This window comes from Schistocerca cancellata, chromosome 1 (assembly GCF_023864275.1).
Source record: "Schistocerca cancellata isolate TAMUIC-IGC-003103 chromosome 1, iqSchCanc2.1, whole genome shotgun sequence".
Classification (NCBI taxonomy): Eukaryota; Metazoa; Arthropoda; class Insecta; order Orthoptera; family Acrididae; genus Schistocerca; species Schistocerca cancellata.
Window position 1 is genome coordinate 105,726,260 of NC_064626.1, and position 25,274 is coordinate 105,751,533.

Consider the following 25,274-nt stretch of genomic DNA (forward strand, 5'->3'; position numbering starts at 1 on the left):
GTTGGCGTTAGAAAAGGTTTGTGCCAGGTGGGCTCCCAGGATGTTGACAGTGGCTCACAAAGAAACAAGAAAAACGGTATGCAGGGAACTTTTGGAACAGTATGAGAATGGTGGAGATGAATTTCTTGGAAGAATTGTGACAGGTGATGAAACATGGCTCCATCATTTTTCTCCAGAGACGAAGAGGCAATCAATGGAGTGGCATCACGCAAATTCACCCAAGACAAAAAAATTCAAAACCACACCTTCTGCTGGAAAAGTTATGGCTACGGTGTTTTTCTATTCCGAATGATTCTTGCTTGTGGACATCATGCCAAGTGGAACCATCATAAATTCTGATGCATATGTGACGACACTGAAAAAACTTCAAGCTCGACTGAGTTGTGTTCGACCACATCGGTAAAAGTGGGGTGTTTTGCTGTTGCACGACAATGCGCGGCCACATGTCAGTCAAAAAACCATGGAAGCGATCACAAAACTCGGATGGACAACACTGAAACACCCGCCTTACAGTCCTGACCTGGCTCCATGTGACTATCATCTCTTTGGAAAACTGAAAGACTGTCTTCGTGGAACAAGGTTTGAAGATGACGACTCCCTTGTGCACGCTGCCAAACAGAGACTCCAACAGGTTGGTCCAGAATTTTACCGTCCGGGTATATAGGCGCTCGTTCCAAGATGGCGTAAGGCAGTTGAGAGGGATGGAAATTATGTGGAGAAATGAAAATATTGTTCCTAAAGGATGTATCTACACACTGTAAAACTTTCAAACATGTAGAATAAAAGATGGATTAAAAAAAATAGTGTGCATTTCTTTTGGAGTGACCCTTGTACATATGACGTGGTACAGCACTATTGTAGAATCTTTATTCACACTCCTGGCTATTAAAACTGTAGCACCAGGAAAGATAGCACAATAAAAATTTAACTTATTTTGCGTATAGCAGAAAGAATTCATCATATTACATGGTCCAATCCTAATAATGTGACCACTTCCTATGTTCGACATCAACGTGCAATAACCAATCTCAGATGGCAGGCGGCACTACTGGCAGTGAAGGGTATGCTAAGCGATTTCGGGGGATGCGGAAAACAGTGCAGTCGTTATCCTAATGCGGAAAAGGAGCTCGACGTCCAAATGGGCACGATCATTCGCATTCGCGCTAAAGATAAAAACATTTCCGACATGTCTAAGTTTGTAAACAGTTCTCATGGAACCGTGGTTAATGCATACTGTGCACGGCAAAATGGCGCTGTCCAAAACCGCCATCGTGGCAACAGTACTCCAAAATGGGTCATAGATGACAGAAGTGAATGACGGCTGTGGTGTACGGGCGAGAAGACGCGCAAGTGTTGAGCTGCTGACAGCCCAGATGAATCAGCGAGCTAACAGTGTTTCCTCAGCGACTGCTGAGTATGGGTCTTTGCAGCAGGCACATGGTATATGCACCCATGCTGGCTGCTGTTCGTCAGCAATTAAGGCTGGAATTTGTGCGCCATTACGTTAACTGGAGGTCCACTGAGTGGAGACAGGTGGTACTTCCAGATGAATCACGTTTTATGTTCATCTGTGTGGAACCAAATTCCCCCCAAAATCGTCACAAGGGTCAAGGCTTGAGGAGGAAGCGTTACGGTCGGGAAAATGTTTTTGTGGCATTCCGTGGCATTTCGTCGTTCTATAAGGCACAGTGGATTAACACAATTTTGCATCTGTTCTTGGCGACCGTGTCCATGCCTATATGCAGTTTATTTTTCCTCGACACGATGACACCTACCAGCAGAACAGTGCAATGTGTTACACAGCTCACAGTGAACAAGTGTAGTCTGAAGACCATCAGGATGAGTTTACTGTACTCCGCTGTCCATTAGATTTACTTGCTTTCAGCACTACAGTCCATGTAGAACCTTCGCCTCCTTTGTCGCCTGCCTCCATTATTCTCCGTCCATCACGTTCCTTGTCCAGTTCCTGGCTCATATTGCTTTGAAATCCTTCTCCATATCTTCAGGCCACATTTTCCTCACTGATGGTCTTCTCCTTCTCCCTTCAGGTTTTCCTATAAACTCTTCCTTAACACTTTGAGTTTCTTGCATTCTCTGTACATGTCCGACCCATCAGATTCTTCCTTGCTTGATTTTCACCAGATACCTCGGATTTAAACCCAATCGAAAATCTGTAGGACCACTTCGATCAGGCTGAACGCAACATGAATCCTCAACTGGGACACTTGGCGCAGCTGGCCATGAACTGGACTCAGCACAGCCCCACACCCAAGTCTTTGACTTCCAGAGCCTCATTGACTTTCATTCTGAACATCTCACACTACAAAATGTTGTTATTCCACCATTTGTAAGGTGATCACATTAAAGTGACTGGACAGTGTACTTGTACGTGATTATTTGGGGTACGTTCAAAATTTAGTACATAGCATTGACAACTCTGGCAGCAATCTTAGCTCTAAACTGGCTGGGCATTGAGTGCATAAGAGCTTGGATTGTAGATGTAGATAAGATATTCTATGTTGCTTGAACTCTGTGCCAGAGTTAATTAGTCTGGCGAGTCATCCGTCAGTAACCTATGACGTGCTATCAGTGGATCAGAGATCAGGAGAACATGCTGTACAGAGAAATAGTCAATCACTCCCTGTAGCGAACTACATCAGGATGGCCAGGGCAAGGTGAGGTTTTACGTTAGAGTGATATGAGGCACACCACCAGCACTAACACATCAAAAATGGAACGGCTGCTAACCTGTTACCAGCTATGCACGACATGCCACATCATGCCGGGTGTCGGAACCATATGACAATGGCGAATGTAGTCTGACCAGGTTCGACGTCCTCAGGGCCTCCACATATGGATACGTCCATTATTGTGCTGTATCCATAACCAAGAATATCTGTATCAGACAATATGGTCCCACTCCTGTGTCCAGTGTTGTTGAGTACGCCAGCTCGGTCCGCAACATTGTCGAGCCAACAGTATGTGACACTACGGATATCGTCGCAAGTTCGATGTCGGTTTTTGTCTTCCTGCAAACGATCCACTACCTGACTGAAAGTGACATAGTTGTACTATACTGCGCAGCTGAGTGAACAGTAGTGCTCTCCTCTCGGGCGCTAGTCGTGTGGGTCTGTTGAGATCCTCATGATGTTGAGTGTAGCCTTCCTCAAAATATCAATTCCATATTCGCATGAGAATCGTGGTATCTTGAGAAATGTAAGCAGCAATATCTCGCAAAGATAAACTGGAATCTCAGTAGGCAACAATTCTACTGCTGTCGAAGTCTGACAATCGCTGATAGAAACTTCTCTTTTCACACGAGGCCTAACACGGACTTCTCACAAACTACCGATGCTATTTCTGAATGAGAAACCCGCTGCGTAATCTTTTCGTATAAGTACGTGGTATCACGTAACATTCCGCCAGTGCGGACGGTATTTGCTTCGAATTACATAACCCGTGTTAAAATGGACCGTTTACCAATTGCGGAAAAGGTCGGTATCGTGTTGATGTATGGCCATTGTGATCAAAATGCCCAACGGGAGTGAACTATATATACTGATCGGTATCCTGGACGACATCATCCAAGTGCCCGGACCGTTCGCCGGATAGTTACGTTATTTAAGGAAACAGGAAGTGTTCAACCACATGAAAAACGTCAACCACGACCTGCAACAAATGATGATGCCCAAGTAGGTGTTTTAGCTGCTGTCGCGGCTAATCCTCTTATCAGTAGCAGACAAATTGCGCGAGAATCGGGAAACTCAAAAACGTCGGTGTTGAGAATGCTATATCAACATCGATTGCACCCGTACCATATTTCTATGCACAAGGAATTGCATGGCGACGACTTTGAACGTCGTGTACAGTTGTGCCACTGGGCACAAAAGAAATTACTAGACGATGACAGATTTTCTGCACGCGTTCTATTTAGCGACGAAGCGTCATTCATCAACAGCGGTAACGTAAACCGGTATAATATGCACTATTGGGCAACGGAAAATCCACGATGGCCCCCATTTTATCGATGGCAATCTAAATGGTGCAATGTATGCTGATTTCCTACGTAATATTCTACCGATGTTCCTACTAGATGTTTCACTGCATGACAGAATGACGATGTACTTCCAACATGGTGGATGTCCGGTACATATCTCGCGTGTGGTTGAAGCGGTATTGAGCAGCATATTTCCTGACAGGTGGATTGGTCGTCGAAGCACCATACAATGGCCCGCACGTTCACCGGATCTGACGTCCCCGGATATCTGCTATCGTGAACCACCGACAACGCCTGACAACATGCTTCAGCGCATTGTTAATATATGTGCGAACATTACGGAAGGCGAACTACTCGCTGTTGAGAGGAATGTCGTTACGCGTATTGCCAAATGCATTGAGGTTGAAGGACACATTTTGAGCATTTATTGCATTAATGTGGTATTTACAGGTAATCACGCTGTAACAGCATGCGTTCTCAGAAATGATAAGTTCACAAAGGTACATGTATCACATTGGAACAACCGAAATAGAATGTTCAAACGTAGCTACGTTCTGTATTTTAATTTAAAAAACATACCTGTTACCAACTGTTCGTCTAAAATTGTGAGCCATATGTTTGTGACTATTACAGCGCCATCTATCACAAAGCGAAAAAAGTGGTCCAACTAAAACATTCATATTTATTTACGTACTACACGAATATGTAATAAAAATGGGTGTTTCTATTTTAAAAAACGCAGTTGATATCCGTTTGACCTATGGCAGCGCCATCTAGATGACCAACCATAGCGCCATCTGGTTTCCCCCTTCAAGGTAGACGAGTTTCGTTCTTTGCAGTTTTTTCGTATGACGCTTATTTCGTGAGATATTTGGCCCGGTCACGATCAATGGACCACCCTGTATAATATGTAGACGACGTTTCTCCTAACTACTCTGAGTGGTTACGCTGAAATGCTAATCAGTTGCACATCCAAGCAAAAACTACACGCTAGACGTTGTTGCATGCCGTTTTCATAGTGCTACATTATTAATTACCAGTTGTGTATCTCCACAATGATGGAGAGAAACTATGGGGCTCCAAAAACTCCCTTAATATCTTTCCTACGCTTCCTAGAACCGAAGGTTTTCCAAAATTTGCATTAATTGACTGTTCCATCGGTTCTTGGTAGAATATTTTATACATTATGAATGAAAACACACAACGCTGGGGTAATATTCTACCTTTTAGTTTACAAGGGAAGTAACTCATCACGAACAGATAAAACTGAATAAATCTAATTTTAAAATGTAGAGATTTGTGTGCACTAACACTGAGGTAGAACACTTAACTGTAAAAAGTTTCATTTGCGTACAGTCTATGTTTAAAAGTCAACTAAAGTAATAACAACAGAAGTATGAGTTACTGGAGGAGCAGTACCATCTAACAGACAATTACGACCAGGCGATTTACAAAATTAATTCATAAGGTATTATTTGGTAAAAAGCAGAACACTTACCTGAAGGAATATGTGTACACGCATGTGGTAATTAGTCTCAAGTTTCCCAAAATAGAACTTGTTGTGCTAAAGTAAATTCGGCCCTTACTCGTCATTGAAGCGTAAATGATGAGTTCCGATGAAGTGGAAATTTATAAATTTCGGTTTTTTGACGGTTATCGTTCTGAGTGGATCAATGCAATGTTTACCGCAAAAACGAAACCTGTTTCCACCATGACACGAGTCTTGCAAAGCCATCGGTTTTCCTTATAATGCACATAGGAAACTAGTTATAACACGTTGGTGGAAGGAAGAGGAGATGATGATGTTTGGTTTGTGGGGCGCGCAACTGCGTGGTTATCAGCGCCCGTACAATTTCCCAACCTTTGCTCAGTCCAATTTCGCCACTTTCCTGGATGATGATGAAATGATGAGGACAACACAAACACCCAGTCATCTCGAGGCAGGTGAAAATCCCTGACCCCGCTGGGAATCGAACCCGGGACCCCGTGCTCGGGAAGCGAGAACGCTACCGCGAGACCACGAGCGGCGGACGTTGGTGGAAGGAAGAAAGACACTATACAGTGGATGACATTGTTGAACTCATAAAATATTCCTCAAAAACGATAACAAGTTTTCCATCGTTCAAATGAAGGTCGATTCTTTTATCGACTACAGTTCCTGGTGGCGTACATTCTACAAACTTTCCTGCCTGAGCGATGATTCGTATGGTAAAGCTATTCCTAGAAACCTGAAAAGGATTTTCACTATTTCAAATACCGGGCGATGACTTTCCCAGGTGAAAATCCGCATAGTGTCACATGCAACATGAATATTGCTGGCTTGACGATGGAAACTTTTTGGCTGAGGAAAGCTGTGCAGTGCAACCTTTGGATTTCCCTTCAAAGAAAGTACATATTTTTACTTCTTATAAATCACAACAAAACGGATGACAACAAGAAATCTTTGGTGTACATTTCTCAAGATAAGACGCAGTTTTGGAACCCAATGACAACATGCCCAACAACACAATCTCTTGATGTAAATGAAGATAATTGAGTAATACAGCCATGTGAAACGTTTAATATTATTCAGTAATTTGTAACAAAATATGCTTTTATATGTGCGATTCTATTTTAAAACAAGTAATTTAACCCTAAAATTAATTTGAAAATTGTGTACCACAGAAAGGAAACTGTCCAACACCAGCAAAGTCGTCCCCCAATTTCCCCTTAGGTCATACTTGACTTTTACTTCTGTCTAATAAACAAGTATACCTACATTAAGAAACCAGAAATACATGTTCAATTTATGGTTGTTCATCCCATTGCATGCACGAAGGAATTCAGCTAATGATACACAAGGTGGTCCATTGATCGTGACCGGGCTAAATATCCCACGAAATAAGCGTCAAACGAAAAAACTACAAAGAACGAAACTTCTCTAGCTTGAAGGGGGAAACCAGATGGCGCTATTATGGTTGGCCCACTTGATGGCGCTGCCATAGGTCAAACGGATATCAGCTGGGTTTTTTTAAATAGGAACCCCCATTTTTATTACATATTCGTGTAGTACGTAAAGAAATATGAATGTTTTAGTTGGACCACTTTTTTCGCTTTGTGATAGATGGCGCTGCAATAGTCCCAAAAATGTGGCTCACAATTTTAGACGAACAGTTGGTAACAGATAGGTTTTTTAAATTAAAATACAGAACGTAGATACTTTTGAACATTTTATATCGGTTGCTCCAATGTGATACATGTACCTGTGTGAACTTATCATTTCTGAGAACGCATGCTGTTACAGCGTGATTGCCTGTAAATACCACATTATTGCAATAAATGCTGAAAATGAAGTCCGTCAACCTCAGTGCATTTGGCAATACGCGTAACGACATTCCTCTCAACAGCGAGTAGTTCGCCTTCCGTAATGTTCGCACATGAATTGACAATGCGCTGACGCATGTTGTCAGGCGTTGTCGGTGGATCATGATGGCAAATATCCTTCAACTTTCCCCACAGAAAAAATCCGATGACGTCAGATCAGGTGAACGTGCAGGCATTGGTATGGTGCTTCGACGACCAATCCACCTTTCATGGCCGGCCAGAGTGGCGCTACAGTCTGGAACTGCGCGACCGCTACGGTCGCAGGTTAAAATCCTGCCTCGGGCATGGATGTGTGTGATGTCCTTAGATTAGTTAGGTTTAAGTAGTTCTAAGTTCTAGGGGACTGATGACGTCAGAAGTTAAGTCCCCTAGTGCTCAGAACCATTTGAACCACCTGTCATGAAATATGCTATTCAATAACGCTTCAACCGCACACAAGCTAGGTGCCGGGCATCCATCATGTTGGAAATACATCGCCATTCTGTCAAGCAGTGAAACATCTTTTAGTAACATCGGTAGAACATTACGTAGGAAATCAGCATACATCGCACCATTTAGATTGCCATCGACAAAATTGGGGCCAATTATCCTTCCTCTCATAGTGCCGCACCTTACATTAACCCGCCAAGGTCGCTGAAGTTCCATTTGTCGCAGCCATCGTGGATTTTACGTTGCCCAATAGTCCATATTATACCTGTTTACGTTACCGCTATTGGTGAATGACGCTTCGTCGCTAAATAGAACGCGTGCAAAAAATCTGTCATCGTCTAGTAATTCTTTTGTGCCCAGTGGCACAACTGTACACGACGTTCAAAGTCGTCGCCATGCAATTCCTTGTGCATAGAAATATGGTACGGGTGCAATCGATGTTGATATAGCATTCTCAACACCGACGTTTTTGAGTTTCCCGATTCTCGCGCAATTTGTCTGCTACTGATAAGAGGATTAGCCGCGACAGCAGCTAAAACACCTACTTGGGCATCATCATTTGTTGCAGGTCTCGGTTGACGTTTCACATGTGGTTGAACACTTCATGTTTCCTTAAATAACGTAACTATCCGGCGAACGGTCCGGACACTTGGATGATGTCGTCCAGGATACCGAGCAGCATACATAGCACACGCCCGTTGGCTATTTTGATCACAACAGCCATACATCAACACGATATCGACCTTTTCCGCAATTGGTAAACGGTCCATTTTAACACGGGTAATGTATCACGAAGCAAATACCGTCCGCACTGGCCGAATGTTACGTGATAGCACGTACTTATACGTTTGTGACTATTACAGCGCTATCTATCACAAAGCGAAAAAAGTGGTCCGACTAAAACATTCATATTTCTTTACGTACTACGCAAATATGTAATAAAAAATGGGGGTTCCTATTTTAAAAAACGCAGTTGATATCCGTTTGACCTATGGCAGCGCCATCTAGCGGGCCAAACATAGTGCCATCTGGTTTCCCCCTTCAAGCTAAACGAGTTTCGTTCTTTGTAGTTTTTTCGTTTGATGCTTATATCGTGAGATATTTTTCTCGGTCACCATCAATGCACCACCCTGTATACGAGAAGAGTTACCATCACAGCTGTGTCTTGAGAATGTTTTTATTATCTCACACGACTAGTTTCGGCAGAACATTACCGCCATCTTCAGACCACACTACTGCCAAAGGAATATTAGTGTGGAGTCCTTGTTCCTAGTACACGTGGGTAGCTTTCCTCAGGAGTCTCTACTGGATCGGGTGTCGAGGACTCCATAGTAAATGTACACAAAGAATTCTAATACTCTTTTGGCAGTGGTGGAGCCTGAGGGTGACGGTAATGTACTGCCGAAACTAGTCGTGTGAGGCAATAAATATATTCTCAAGACACAGCTTTGGTGGTACTTTTTCTCATAAAGAAATACACTCCTGAAAATTGAAATAAGAACACCGTGAATTCATTGTCCCAGGAAGGGGAAACTTTATTGACACATTCCTGGGGTCAGATACATCACATGATCACACTGACAGAACCACAGGCACATAGACACAGGCAACAGAGCATGCACAATGTCGGCACTAGTACAGTGTATATCCACCTTTCGCAGCAATGCAGGCTGCTATTCTCCCATGGAGACGATCGTAGAGATGCTGGATGTAGTCCTGTGGAACGGCTTGCCATGCCATTTCCACCTGGCGCCTCAGTTGGACCAGCGTTCGTGCTGGACGTGCAGACCGCGTGAGACGACGCTTCATCCAGTCCCAAACATGCTCAATGGGGGACAGATCCGGAGATCTTGCTGGCCAGGGTAGTTGACTTACACCTTCTAGAGCACGTTGGGTGGCACGGGATACATGCGGACGTGCATTGTCCTGTTGGAACAGCAAGTTCCCTTGCCAGTCTAGGAATGGTAGAACGATGGGTTCGATGACGGTTTGGATGTACCGTGCACTATTCAGTGTCCCCTCGACGATCACCAGTGGTGTACGGCCAGTGTAGGAGATCGCTCCCCACACCATGATGCCGGGTGTTGGCCCTGTGTGCCTCGGTCGTTTGCAGTCCTGATTGTGGCGCTCACCTGCACGGCGCCAAACACGCATACGACCATAATTGGCACCAAGGCAGAAGCGACTCTCATCGCTGAAGACGACACGTCTCCATTCGTCCCTCCATTCACGCCTGTCGCGACACCACTGGAGGCGGGCTGCACGATGTTGGGGCGTGAGCGGAAGACGGCCTAACGGTGTGCGGGACCGTAGGCCAGCTTCATGGAGACGGTTGCGATTGGTCCTCGCCGATACCCCAGGAGCAACGGTGTCCCTAATTTGCTGGGAAGTGGCGGTGCGGTCCCCTACGGCACTGCGTAGGATCCTACGGTCTTGGCGTGCATCCGTGCGTCGCTGCGGTCCGGTCCCAGGTCGACGGGCACGTGCACCTTCCGCCGACCACTGGCGACAACATCGATGTACTGTGGAGACCTCACGCCCCACGTGTTGAGCAATTCGGCGGTACGTCCACCCGGCCTCCCGCATGCCCACTATACGCCCTCGCTCAAAGTCCGTCAACTGCACATACGGTTCACGTCCACGCTGTCGCGGCATGCTACCAGTGTTAAAGACTGCGATGGAGCTCCGTATGCCACGGCAAACTGGCTGACACTGACGGCGGCGGTGCACAAATGCTGCGCAGCTAGCGCCATTCGACGGCCAACACCGCGGTTCCTGGTGTGTCCGCTGTGCCGTGCGTGTGATCATTGCTTGTACAGCCCTCTCGCAGTGTCCGGAGCAAGTATGGTGGGTCTGACACACCGGTGTCAATGTGTTCTTTTTCCCATTTCCAGGAGTGTACATGCCTGATCTCTACCGAAAAAGTTCACTACTGGCCATTAAAACTGCTACACCAAGAAGAAATGCAGATGATAAACGGGTATTCATTAGACAAATATATTATACTAGAACTGACATGTGATTACATTTTTACGCAATTTGGGTGCATAGATCCTGAGAAGTCAGTACCCAGAACAACGACCTCTGGCCGTAATAACGTCCTTGATACGCCTGGGCATTGAGTCAAACAGAGCTTGGATGGCGTGTACAGGTGCAGCTGCCCATGCAGCTTCAACACGATACCACAGTTCATCAAGAATAGTGACTGGCGTATTGTGACGAGCCAGTTGCTCGGCTACCATTGACCAGACGTTTCCAATTGGTTAGACTTCTGGAGCATGTGCTGGCCAGGGCAGCAGTCGGACATTTTCTGTATCCAGAAAGGCCCGTACAGGACCTGCAACATGCGATCGTGCATTATCCTGCTGAAATGTAGGGTTTCGCAGGGATCGAATGAAGGGTAGAGCCACGGGTCGTAACACATCTGAAATGTAACGTCCACTGTTGAAAGTGCCGTCAATGCGAACAAGAGGTGACCGAGACGTGTAACCAATGACACCCCATTCCATCACGCCGGGTGATACGCCAGTATGGCGATGACGAATACACGATTCCAATGTGCGTTCATCGCGATGACGGCAAACGCGGATGCGACCATCATGATGCTGTAAACAGAACCTGGATTCATCCGAAAAAATGACGTTTTGCCATTCGTGCACCCAGGTTCGTTTGTTGAGTACACCATCGCAGGCGCTCCCGTCTGTGATGCAGCGTCAAGGGTAACCGCAGCCATGGTCTCCGAGCTGATAGTCCATGCTGCTGCAAACGTCGTCGAACTGTTCGTGCAGATGGTTGTTGTCTTGTAAACGTTCCCATCTGTTGACTCAGGGATCGAGACGTGGCTGCAAGATCCGTTACAGCCATGCGGATAAGATGCCTGTCATCTCGACTGCTAGTGATACGAGGCCTTTGGGATCCAGCACGGCGTTCCGTATTACCCTCCTGAACCCACCGATTCCATATTCTGCTAACAGTTATTGGATCTCGACCAACGCGAGCAGCAATGTCGCGATACGATAAACCACAATCGCGATAGGCTACAATCCGATCTTTATCAAAGTCGTAAATGTGATGGTACGCATTTCTCCTCCTTACACGAGGCATCACAACAACGTTTCACCAGGCAACGCCAGTCAACTGCTGTTTGTGTATGAGAAATTAGTTGGAAACTTTCCTCATGTCAGCACGTTGTAGGTGTCGCCACCGGCGCCAACCTTGTGTGAATGCTCTGAAAAGCTAATCATTTGCATATCACAGCATCTTCTTCCTGGCGGTTAAATTTCGCTTCTGTAGCACGTCATCTTCGTGGTGTAGCAATTTTAATGGCCAGTAGTGTAGGAGATGTGGACATGTTGCCTTCCTGCAGTAAGCGGTTCATGTGGACGTGCTACATCACATTCGGCAAATCTTGGCAGCAGCGGTAGTCCTTTAAGAGATGCCACAGTTATCACTTCAGCGGAAAAGGTTCTATTCCGCAGTGTTGCACTTATGTGACGAATAAGGGAACGATGTGTGACAACGCAGCACTTTTACTTTGGGAAGTACGAGTAAGTACTGCTTGTCTTAAAACAGTACCTCACTTGTGACTCTTGCAGATCCGGTAGCCTTAATTCTGTGTTAGACGCTAATGTTTTTTTATGACTTGACCTTCTGGAATTTTGAGATTCGTTAACCATCAAATTTCTATTATACACAAATAAAGAGTTTTGCAGATAAATTACTTGTATAGTTTTGTAATCGATTTTTGCCTTTCGCGTTGTAGTAATTACCCTGTTACCCGACGACTGCTGCCGACGTATACCGGCCGTCTCCACACACCGCGGCGCGTACCGACACACGAGACCAGAAGAGTGAAGTCGAACAAGGAAGACGTGGCCAGCAACTGCTTATCGACATTTCGGTGCCTCCTTTTCCTATCGACAGAGCAGAACTACGTGACCACAGCGCTAATACACCCCGAGACAGTACCACTTTTAAGAGATATTCGCAGAACGACCTGATGTTTCATTTTCCTTATCCCTAAATGTTGACATCAAGATACACAAGGTGGCATTCTATGGGGCGGGGTGTGGAGTTGAATACCTGAGTGGGTCAACTAGGGAATTTAAAAAATGATTACACATAGCTTGTAGTCATATAAATGTCTTTCTAGGGAATTGGAAGGCCAGTTCAACTTTATTTCTTCTAGATCCCATTGCTTTTTTCTCGAGGCCATTCCAGTTGATTCATTCTCCAAGATATTTTATTTCTTTGACGATTTCTATTTTTTGTCCTCACACTTTAAAATTTTTCGTTGAGTTTTCTGTATTTTTATTATTTTGATCTTTTCGAAGTAGATTTTGAGACCTATTTTTGCTGCTTGTTTTTATATTTCAGGAGGTTCGTTCTTTGACTTCTTCCCAGGTCTCGACTAGTAGGGGCATATCATATGCAAAGGCTGCGTAATTGTCTTCGCTGCGTTTGGTTTTGTCTATAGTCTGATTCCACTATGGGACATCGGGCAGAGAAAATCCGCAACCAACCCGGGAATCGAACCCGGGACCCCGTGATCCAGAGGCAGGAACGCTAGCCACTAGACCACGAGCTGCGGACCTCTGAATTAAACTTTGGAGAATGTGTTAGTAAGCGTTTCTCTGATTAGTTTGTCCCAAATTCCTTAACAACAAACTAATCCATTTCATAAACACAACCCTTCATCAAACAACTGAAAACTCGTTCTCTCTCTCTCTCTCTCTCTATCTCTCACTCTCTCTCTCTCTCTCACACACACACACACACACACACACACACAACAAAAACAAAAGATAAAGACACAGCGACAACTGGAAACACTACACTCTGTAAATACACACATGTTGATCACAAAATTAAAGTGCAAGTGATGTGTTGTAATAAATGAGGGTGAAAAAAGGTCAGAAATCGGCCAGCAGGAACTCGGCGATCGAATGAAAACATCAGCACATATGAACTAAACAACAGTGAAAATCGTAAGTGACACCAAAGGATAATTTATCATCACGAACTTTGTGCTACAAAAGTTGCTTCTAATCTGAAAAATGAGAGAAAAACATGACAAAATGTAACACAGTAAAATGTAACTACTATATAATACATTCATTATACAAAGGGCGTTCAAAAAGTTTTGCACAGTCGTCTCTAATTTTTTTCATTTTTTGCAGGGGGAGAATGAAATTTTTGTGAACATACTTGGGACATTTAGCTGCACATTGACCCTACTCAATGTAGCTTCCATCAGCTGTGACGCATCTGGCCCAACATTCTTTCCATGATGTAAATGCACTTTGGTAAAAGTGGGGGACTGACTTTTTCACCATCGCTTGGCATAGGAAGAAAGGTCTTTCTCACTATTAAATGTTTTACCGTGCAGGAGGGCCTTCAGACGACCAAAGAGGTAAAAATCAGACAGAGCAAAGTCTGGACTGTACAGAGGATAAGTAACAATCTTCCAAGCCATTTTCCTGATTCTCTTCTGCGTCATAAGGGCTGATGGGGTTTGGCATTGTTATGGTGTAGTCTGATGAGCTGACTCTGAAGCTGTGGTCTGTGGATCTTGATGGCACATCGCAGCTTGTCCAATGACAAACAATAAAGGTCCCAGTTAATTGTGGAGCCAGGTTCCAAAAGGTCAATGAAAATAACAGCACACTGATCCCAGAAGGAGGAGGCCATCACCTTTCGGCCTGCTGTTCGCTAAAATCTTGGTTTCTTCTTCCGAGGGGAACCTGGATGACGCCACTGCATGGATTGGGTTTTGCTCTCGGGTTCGGACAAAAACAACCATGTTTCATCCTGGGTAATGACGCCATCAAAACACTGTTTCCACTCTTCAGTAAAGGTCTTCATGAGACCCCCCGCACACATTCTTCCTCATCGTTTTGATTCCTCTTGTCAATAATCTAGGCACTCAACGTGCACAGATTTTTCTGTGCCCTAGTGACTGTACTACCCAATGACAAACGAGTCATTTCAGCAAGCTGTCGTGTCGTCACACATCTGTCATTTTGGATGATTTGATCAATGGTCTCCTTATTTACTTCACTCATTGCCGTCGATGGTCTACTGCATCGTGGATTGTCCAGTAGAGAGAAATCACCTTCTTTAAACGTCTGCAACCACCGCTGGATACTTCTGTGATCCACTGTGTCCTCCCCATAAATAGGGAGCAACTTCCTGTGAATCGATGTGGCAGAGTCATCGCCGGCCTTGAAGAGGAACTCCATCACAGACCGTTTTCGCAACCTGACATCTATTTCACGGTCCATTATGGCTAACCTGTAAATAAAAGAAAATACTTTTGTATACCGACTTATAACTAAATCTTCCAAGCATGTTCACAAAAAATTTCATTCTCCTCCTGCGAAAAATAAAAAAATAAAAAAACTAGAGACGACTGTGCAAAACTCTTTGAAAGCCCTTTGTATGTATAAAAAGAAACATGTATTATAGGCCACTGAAGATGCTTCATAAGTAAAATAAACGAAACGCGTATGGTAAGAAATAAACTGCCTTCACTTAGTCGCTTAGACAGAACACACCTCCCTCAACTGAAAAACTCTCAGATGCAACAAGGAAAAGAACTGTTTTTTATGGGTACATGCTGAGAATGAATTCAAACAGACTAAGCAAAAAATATTTTAGCAACTTCCGCATAAAAAAAAACATTGTTTTAGTGAAACGGAGAAGCACCGAAAATATGCTCACAGAAAGAAATAGTCAAAGACAAGCAAGAGAGATTCCAAGTCAAAATGAAAACTAAACGAACGGACCAGATCTGGGAAGAGAAAAGGAAAGCAATATCAGAAGGAACGAAACAGTACTGGGCTAATAGAAAGGCATAGAAGATTAAAAAGCGATTAATCTAATGTACTCCAAAGTCGAGTGAAACTCAAGAAGAAGAAGAAGAAGAAGAAGAAGAAGAAGTTAGTTATAGTGGGATAGTGGGATTTAGTGAAATGCCATAGCAGGAAGAATAGAACTTTACTTTTGATTAGGTGACTACAAGTCTACAAGCGCATCACTTAGAGAGAATGCAGGAGTAGGGCTGATAACGAATAATAAAAATAGAAGTGGAGGTAAGCTACTACGAACAGCATAGTGAACGCAAAATCATAGCCAAGATAGACATTAAGTACATCCAACTAGCTTCACGGATGAAGAGATTGAAACAATATGTGATGAGATAAAAGAAATTATCCAGTTAGTTCAGGAAGATGAAAATTTAGTTTCGATGGTGGACGGGAATTCTATATCAGGAAAAGGAAGGAAGGAAAAGCAGGAGAACGTGGGCTGAGTGAAAGTAATGAAAGGAGAATTCTCTTGGTAGAACAGTGCATACAGCATAGTTTAGTTATTGCAAACACTTTAAGAATCATGAAAGGGAAGTTGCTTACGAGTAAGGGACCTGAAGACACCGGAAAGACAAAGGCTTCGAAACCAAAAATCTAACTGCAAAACATTTCCACTGGCAGATATTATCTCTGACCATAATTTATTTGCTACTAACTGTAAATTAAAATAGAAGAAACTGCAAAATTACGGAATTAAGGAGATGGGAGATGCAGTAGGCAGCGACTGACTGAAACATTGAAAATGAATATAGTAGATGACCAATGGGTAGCTTTGAAAGATGAAATTGTGAAGGTAACAGGGATGAAACAGGTAAAAAGCCAAACAAATGAACCAAGTGAAAGGGAATACAGACTTCTAAAGAACGAAACTGAGATAAAGTGCAAAATGGCTAAGCGAGAATGGCTAGAGGACAAATTTACGACTGCAAAAGAATGCCTGACTAGGGGAAAGATGTTGCCTCTATTAAAAATAAAATGACCTTTGGGGAAATGCATATCAAGAGCTCAGCCGGCAAGCCAGTACTAAGCAAAGAAGAGAAAACTGGAAGACGGAAGAAATGTGCAAAACAACTGTACAAGGGTAGTGAACTTCCACAGAATATTTTAGAACAAAAAAAAAAAAAAAACAGATGAATATGAAGTGAGAGATATGCCCAATGGGAGAAGAATTTGCCAGAGCACTGAGAGACTTGTATGTAAAGAAGGTCCCTGGAGTAGACGACATTCCGTCAGAGTATTGACAAGGGAAGCTCTCCATCGCTTCCCTCTCAGATTTAGTGGTAAGATGGCCGAGTGGCTAGCCCGTCAAAAACTGAACACAGGAAGAAGCTGTACTGTACTGTGAAAAAAAATCAAAACAGACACAGTGAACGGTTCAAGAAGAAATAGTGCAATAAAAATAAAACTGAAAAATCAATGTCGTCTTGGGTAAGTTGTTATGGTACTAGACTACCTAGCGGGCGAGCCGTGTTCAAAACTCTCTCGTATCATTTACATTTTTTTTTTTCCACAACGTCATGAACAGCCCGTCAGGTCGTTGAAATGTTTGTTCTCTTTCCGCCTAGTCGAGGCAGTTGTCACACTATATAGTGGCTTTAGAATGTGAGTCATGTGGTAAGAATACGTTACCGTCGCAAGCAAATGTGATGAATACTGAAAGCAGGCGAAATTCCATATAGCAGAAATTAAACAAATAAACGGGTGTGAACTATGTAACTACAAATGAATTACAGAGTGAAGACTTCTAAAACGGAATACAACTTCAAAAACATATGTTTTGACAGAACATAGATAAACTGTATGATTGTGAAATTTTTGCGTTCATTTGTTGCAACTTATGTGACATCTACATCTACATGGATACTCAGCAAATCACATTTAAGTGCCTGGCAGAGGGTTCATCGAACCTCCTTCACAATTCTCCATTATTCCAATCTCGTATAGCACGCGGAAAGAATGAGCACCTATATCTTTCTGTACGAGCTCTGATTTCCCTTATTTTATCTTGGTGATCGTTCCTCCCTATGTAGGTCGGTCTCAACAAAATATTTTCGCATTCGTAGGAGAAATTTGGTGCTTGGAATTTCGTGAGAAGATTCTGTCGCAACGAAAAACGCCTTTCTTTTAATGATGTATCATTTCTGTGACACTCTCTTCCCTGTTTCGCGATAATATAAAACGTGCTGCCTCCCTTTGAACTTTTTCGATGTACTCAGTCAGTCCTATCTGGCAAGGATCCCATACCGCGCAGCAGTATTCTAAAAGAGGACGGACAAGCGTGGTGTGGGCAGTCTCCTTAGTAGGTCTGTTACATTTTCTAAGTGTCCTGCCAATAAAACGCAGTCTTTAGTTAGCCATCCCCACAACATTTTGTATGTGTTCCTTCCAATTGAAGTTGTCTGAATTGTAATACCTAGGTATTTAGTTGAATTTACGGCTTTTGGATTAGACTGATTTATCGTGTAACCGAAGTTTAACGAGTTCCTTTTAGCACTCATGTGGATGACCTCACACTTTTCGTTATTCAGGGTCAACTGCCACTTTTCGCACCATTTAGATATCTTTTCTAAATCGTTTTGCAATTTGTTTTGATCTTCTGTTGACATTAATAGTCGATAAACGACAGCGTCATCTGTAAACAACCGAAGACGGCTGCTCAGATTGCCTCCAAAATCGTTTATATAGATAAGGAACAACAAAGGGCCTATAGCACTACCTCGGGGAACGCCAGAAATCATTCTGTTTCACTCGATGACTTTCCGTCAATTACTACGAACTGTGACCTCTCTGACAGGAAATCACAAATCCAGTCACATAACTGAGACGATATCACATAAGCACGCAATTTCACTACGAGCCGCTTGTGTGGTACAGTGTCAAAAACCTTCCGGAAATCCAGAAATACAGAATCGATCTGAAATCCCTTGTCAATAGCACTCAACACTTCATGTGAATAAAGAGCTAGTTGTGTTTCACAAGGAACGATGTTTTCTAAACCCATGTACCGTATGTCAATAGACCGTTTTCTTCGAGGTTTTCATCATTTCCTTGGTAGTGATCACATTCACATCAAAATGGTTCACATCACTCTGAGCACTATGGGATTTAACATCTGAGGTCATCAGTCCCCTAGACTTAGGACTACTTAAACCTAACTAACCTAAGGACATCACACACATCCAAGCCCCAGGCAGGATTCGAACCTGCGACCGTAGCAGCAGCGCGGTTCCGGACTGAAGCGCCTAGAACCGCTCGGTCACATCGGCCGGCACATTCACATCCATAAGAACACCTATATCGGGCAAAGAGGCATATCTCACCCATTTACCAGTCATACAAACTAAATGCTGCGATAAGAGATTCCTATCATGTGACACACATACTGTCATTAATGACGAATATGACACACCAGACGTGTTTTCCGGTGGAGGATTCGGTTGACTTGTCGCCTTGTCATCAAACACTTCCTGTTCCCATTCGTAAGCCACTTTCTTTAGGCTGCTAATAGTGTAGTTTTGCAGAATCAACTGTCATTATAGGTCCCTACCTTACACCTCGCTGTTGCAGGTTGCAGGCGGACGTTACACCACGACACAGACACAAATTTGAATAAAGCGAAGAGCGTGGCACAGGGGAGGGGTGGGGGGGGGGGGTGGAATATTGGCTTGAAGCAGGTTTGAACACAGCCCAGTCGCTGGGCGCTCCAACACCGTAACCACTTAACCAACAAGCCGTTTTCCTTTCTGGCTGATCTATATTGCACTTTTTGTTCTTGGACCGTTCACTGTTTATATTTTGCTTTTTTTCCCGTAGTCCACTATACCTTCTTCGTGTTTCCATGGTTGGTCAGTGTTCAATTTCTGATGAGCTGTCCACTGACCCCTCTTACCACTAAACCTGAAGAAGGTGCAATGGGGAGTTTCCTTTGTGAGAACCTTGGGAGAGCCCGCCATAACAAAACTGCTTCACCTGGTGCAAGATAAATGATGCATGGGAAATATCCTCAGATTCAAAAAAGATTGTAATAATTCTAATAGCAAAGAGGTGAGGGGTTGATAGATGTGAATATTATGGGACCGTCAGTTTTGTAAGTCACAGTTGCAAAATATTGATACGAATTATTTACAGAAGAATGGAAGAATAGAGTCCGACTTCGCAGAAGATCGGTTTGGGTTCTGGAGAAATGTAGAAAGATGTAAGCAATGTCAACCCTATAACTTAGAAGTAGGTTAAAAAAGGTAAACTTACGTTTATAATATTATTAGATTTAGAAAAAGCTTTTGAAAATTGCGACTGGACTATGCTGTTTGAAATTCTGAAAGCAGTAGGGATAAGATGCGGGGAGCAAAGGGTTACTTACAAATTGAACAGAAAACAGACTGCAGTTATAAAGAGTTAAAGGACGTAAAATGGAAGCAGCAGTTGAGAAGGGAGTGTGACAGGGTTGTAACCTATCCCCAATTTTATTCAATGTACACATTTAGCAAGCAGTAAAAGAGTAAAATTTAGTAAAGGAATTAAAATTCGGGGAGAAGGCACAAAAACTGTTCAGTCTGCAGATGACATTGTAATTTTCTAGTGACGACAAAGAGCATGGAAGACCATTTGAATGGACTGGAAAATATCTTGAACCATGGACCTTGCCGTTGGTGCGGAGGCTTGCTTGCCTCAACGATACAGATAAGCCATACCGTAGGTGCAACCACAACGGAAGGGTATCTGTTGAGAAGCCAGACAAACGTGTGGTTCCTGAAGAGGGGCAGCAGCCTTTTCAGTAGTTGCAGGGGCAACAGTCTGGATGATTGACTGATCTGGCCTTGTAACACTAACCAAAATGGCCTTGTTGTTCTGGTACTGCGAACGGCTGAAAGCAAGGGGAAACTACAGCCGTAATTTTTCCCGAGGGCATGCACCTTTACTGTATGATTAAATGATGAAGGCGTCCTTTTGGGTAAAATATTCCGGAGGTAAAATAGTCCCCCATTCGGATCTCCAGGCGGGGACTACTCAATAGGACGTTGTTATCAGGAGAAAGAAAACTGGTGTTCTATGGATCGGAGCGTGGAATGTCAGATCCCTTGATCGGGCAAGTATGTTAGAAAATTTAAAAAGGGAAATGGATAGGTTAAAGTTAGATATAGTGGGAATTAGTGAAGTTCGGTGGCAGGAGGAACAAGACTTCAGGTCAGGTGAATATGGGGTTATAAATACAAAATCAAATAGGGGTAATGCAGGAGTAGGTTTAATAATGAAAAAAAAATAGGTGTATGGGTAAGCTACTACAAACAGCATAGTGAACGCATTACTGTGGCCAAGATAGACACGAAGCCCACACCTATTACAGTAGTACAAGTTTATATGCCAACTAGCTCTGCAGATGACAAAGAAATTGATGAAATGTATGATGAGATAAAAGAAATTATTCAGGTAGTGAAGGGAGACGAAAATTTAATAGTCATGGGTGACTGGAATTCGTCAGTAGGGAAAGGGAGAGAAGGAAACATAGTAGGTGAATATGGATTGGGTGTAAGAAATGAAAGAGGAAGCTGCCTGGTCGAATTTTGCGCAGAGCATAACTTAATCATAGCTAATACTTGGTTTAAGAATCATCAAAGAAGGTTGTATACATGGAAGAACCCTGGAGATACTAAAAGGTATCAGATAGATTATATAATGGTAAGACAGAGATTTAGGAAACAGGTTTTAAATTGTAAGACATTTCCAGGGGCAGATGTGGACTCTGATCACAATCTATTGGTTATGAATTGTAGATTAAAACTGAAGGAACTGCAAAAAGGTGGGAATTTAAGGAGATGGGACCTGGATAAACTGAAAGAACCAGACGTTTTACAGAGTTTCAGGGAGAGCATAAGGGAACAATTGACAGGAATGGGGGAAGGAAATACAGTAGAAGAAGAATGGGTAGCTCTGAGGGATGAAGTAGTGAAGGCAGCAGAGAATCAAATACATAAAAAGAAGAGGGCTAGTAGAAACCCTTGGGTAACAGAAGAAATATTGAATTTAATTGATGAAAGGAGAAAATATAAAAATGCAGTAAATGAAGCAGGCAAAAAGGAATACAGACGTCTCAAAAATGATATCGACAGGAAGTGCAAAATGGCTAAGCAGGGACGGCTAGAGGACAAATGCAAGGATGTAGAGGCTTATCTCGCTAGGGGTAAGATAGATGCTGCCTACAGGAAAATTGAAGAGACTTTTGGAGAAAGGAGAACCACTTGCATGAATATTAAGAGCTTTGATGGAAACCCTGTTCTAAGCAAAGAAGGGAAAGCAGAAAGGTGGAAGGAGTATATAGAGGGACTATACAAGGGTGATGTACTTGAGGACAATATTATGGAAACGGAAGAGGATGTAGATGAAGATAAAATGGGAGATATGATATTGCGTGAAGAGTTTGACAGAGCACTGAAAGACCTGAGAGAAACAAGGCCCCGGGAGTAGACAACATCCCATTAGAACTACTGACAACCTTGGGAGAGCCAGTCCTGACAAAACTCTACCATCTGGTGAGCAAGATGTATGAGACAGGCGAAATACCCTCAGACTTCAAGAAGAATATAATAATCCCAATCCCAAAGCAAGCAGGTGCTGACAGATGTGTAAATTACCGAACAATCAGTTTAATAAGTCACAGCTGCAAAATACTAACGCGAATTCTTTACAGACGAATGGAAAAACTGATAGAAGCCGACCTCAGGGAAGACCAGTTTGGATTCCGTAGAAATGTTGGAACACGTGAGGCAATACTGACCCTACGACTTATCTTAGAAGAAAGATTAAGGAAAGGCAAACCTACGTTTCTACCATTTGTAGACTTAGAGAAAGCTTTTGACAATGTTGATTGTAATACTCTCTTTCAAATTCTGAAGGTGGCAGAGATAAAATACAGAGAGCGAAAGGATATTTACAATTTGTACAGAAAGCAGATGGCAGTTATAAGAGTCGAGGGGTATGAAAGGGAAGAAGTTGTTGGGAAGGGAGTGAGACAGGGTTGTAGCCTATCCCCGATGTTATTCAATCTGTATATTGAGCAAGGAATAAAGGAAACAAAAGAAAATTTCGGAGTAGGTATTAAAATCCATGGAGAAGAAATAAAAACTTTGAGGTTCGCCGATGACATTGTAATTCTGTCAGAGACAGCAAAGGAATTGGAAGAGCAGTTGAACGAAAAGGACAGTGTCTTGAAAGGAGGGTATAAGATGAACATCAACAAAAGTCACTGCTTTATTGCTTTCCAAAGGAGGACCAACACACTATTAAGCAAGCTAAATGCTATTAAGCAAGCTAATATCTTGGCTCATCAGAGTACTTGTATATATAGAGAAAGCTGCAGACCATTTGAATGCCAGTTATCCAGTTTGCAGATGATACATACATAGTTCAGCAATGCTGGAAAAAAAAGAAAGTGAAGCACTGAGTATTGTAATAATTAGAATGAATGTTTTCATCTCAATTCATATTCTACCTCATCTGTACATGTTTTATTTCCAGAAATTATTCAGGCCCCAATCTCTTTGTCAGATATCCCTGAAATATTTTTCTGTTGTTTACCTTTTCATCTTCAGGAAATGTGGGATCTCAAACCTTACCTTGTAACATGCCTGCAGATAATTTTTTGTATATGTTTGCATAGCCCTTTGCCTAGGGACTATAGGTCAATGATTTCCAACATGTTGTTGTTAATGTGGTGTTAAGCACATTTTGTAAATATGGTAAATATCAGCTTCCCACAAAAACTGTGTATTTTGTATTATCAGTAACTTTCAGTTCTCTGTGCATCTGTGCAGTCTTGGGTTTGCATTAACTCAGATAATGGAGAGCTTGCTCTTTAAAAATCCATAATAACCTCCATGGTTAGTGTTGCCAAATATGAGCTGCTATTATCAGAGCACTAAAGGTCACAAAACTGACGTGAGAGCCAAACACTCTAGTAGCAGACTATAGTAGAGCCATACTGAGGGCTTGATGAGACAGGGAGTCCCTATGGCAGCTGGAACAACACTGACTGAAAAAAAAAGAAAAGAAAAAAAATCACATAAAGAAAGACAGCTTAAGAATTAACTGGAAAATCTCTTTTTCGAATATATCTCTTTTTGCAACAAACAGCTCAGTTCATACATACAATACCAGGAACAAAAATGATCTGCACAAGGACTTAAAAGCAGTTACTTTAGTTCAAAAAGGGGTCCACTACTCAGGGACACTCATCTTCAATAATTTGCCAGCAAACATAAAAAATTTAGTTACAAATAAAGATCAGTTTCAAAGGAGCCTGAAAGACTTACTAGTGGCCAACTCCTTCTACTCCATTGACGAATTTCTTAATAGAAACAAATGATGTGTTGTATATACTTTTACTATTAGTATATTAGTATTCTTATAAAAAAATGACATAGTTCACATCCATGAGGATCTCCTCAGCATGGATCTATGGAATGAAAAACTAATCTAATCTAATCAAAGGTACATAAGTTCTCCTGCTCCTTTAGTTGTTATATTATGCCTATGTGAAGACTTCTTTGGGCTCTGACTGTGTACACACGTTGTTGTCAAAATGTCATTTTTACACCAACACTTAAAAAGAAATGAACATTACCAGTACAATAGGACACATTCAACCACAGTCTGCATTGTTGCCAAATTTGACCACTTCTTCCTTCCTGTCCTCTTAAGAAATCAGTGAGGATGTACCTCCCCCTTCCTCTCCACCTATGAAATTATCGAGGATGTCTTGAATTGTTACTGGATTTCTCCCCCTCTGACAAAGACTAATTGTGCAAATGTAAAATGGCAGAAAATTCAAAATATGATGCTAAGTTAAAAAACTGATGATAAATTCAAAATAGCCCAGTTGTGCTACAGAGTATTCCGCCCACTCCTGTGATGCCACTGTTGGAAGTAGATCTGTTGTTCTAGGTATAAAATGGCAGAACATTCAAAACAGCTAGATGCGGCACTAATCTGTTGATATGAAATTCAACAAATTCAAGTTTAGAAACATGGGAATATGAGCAAAGGGTCTATTATGTGACTATTCAAGATGGCAGAACTGTGAATGTGAGCACAGTGTCTATGATGTCATTATTCAAGATAGCTATGTGGGAATGCAAGCACAGGCTCTATGGTGTCAGAATCCAAGATTAAACGTTGTTCCTGGTATTGTATGTATGAACTGGGCTGTTTGTTGCAAAAAGAGATATATTGGAAAAAGAGATTTTCCAGTTAATTCTTAAGCTGTCTTTCTTTATGTGATTTTTTTTTTTTTTTTTTTTTTTTTTTTCAGTCAGTGTCGTTCCAGCTGCCATAGGGACTCCCTGTCTCATCAAGCCCTCAGTATGGCTCTACTGTAGTCTGCTACTAGAGTGTTTGGCTCTCACGTCAGTTTTGTGACCTTTAGTGCTCTGATAATAGCAGCTCATATTTGGCAACACTAACCATGGAGGTTATTATGGATTTTTAAAGAGCAAGCTCTCCATTATCTGAGTTAATGCAAACCCCAGACTGCACAGATGCACAGAGAACTGAAAGTTACTGATAATACAAAATACACAGTTTTTGTGGGAAGCTGATATTTACCATATTTACAAAATGTGCTT

General features: G+C 42.6%; 1 protein-coding gene across 2 annotated transcripts in view; it reads left to right on the forward strand.

The window, feature by feature from the left end:
* LOC126166463 (uncharacterized) overlaps nucleotides 1–25,274 on the forward strand; it is a 543,996-nt gene that overhangs the window by 513,685 nt on the left and 5,037 nt on the right. The window lies entirely within an intron of this gene.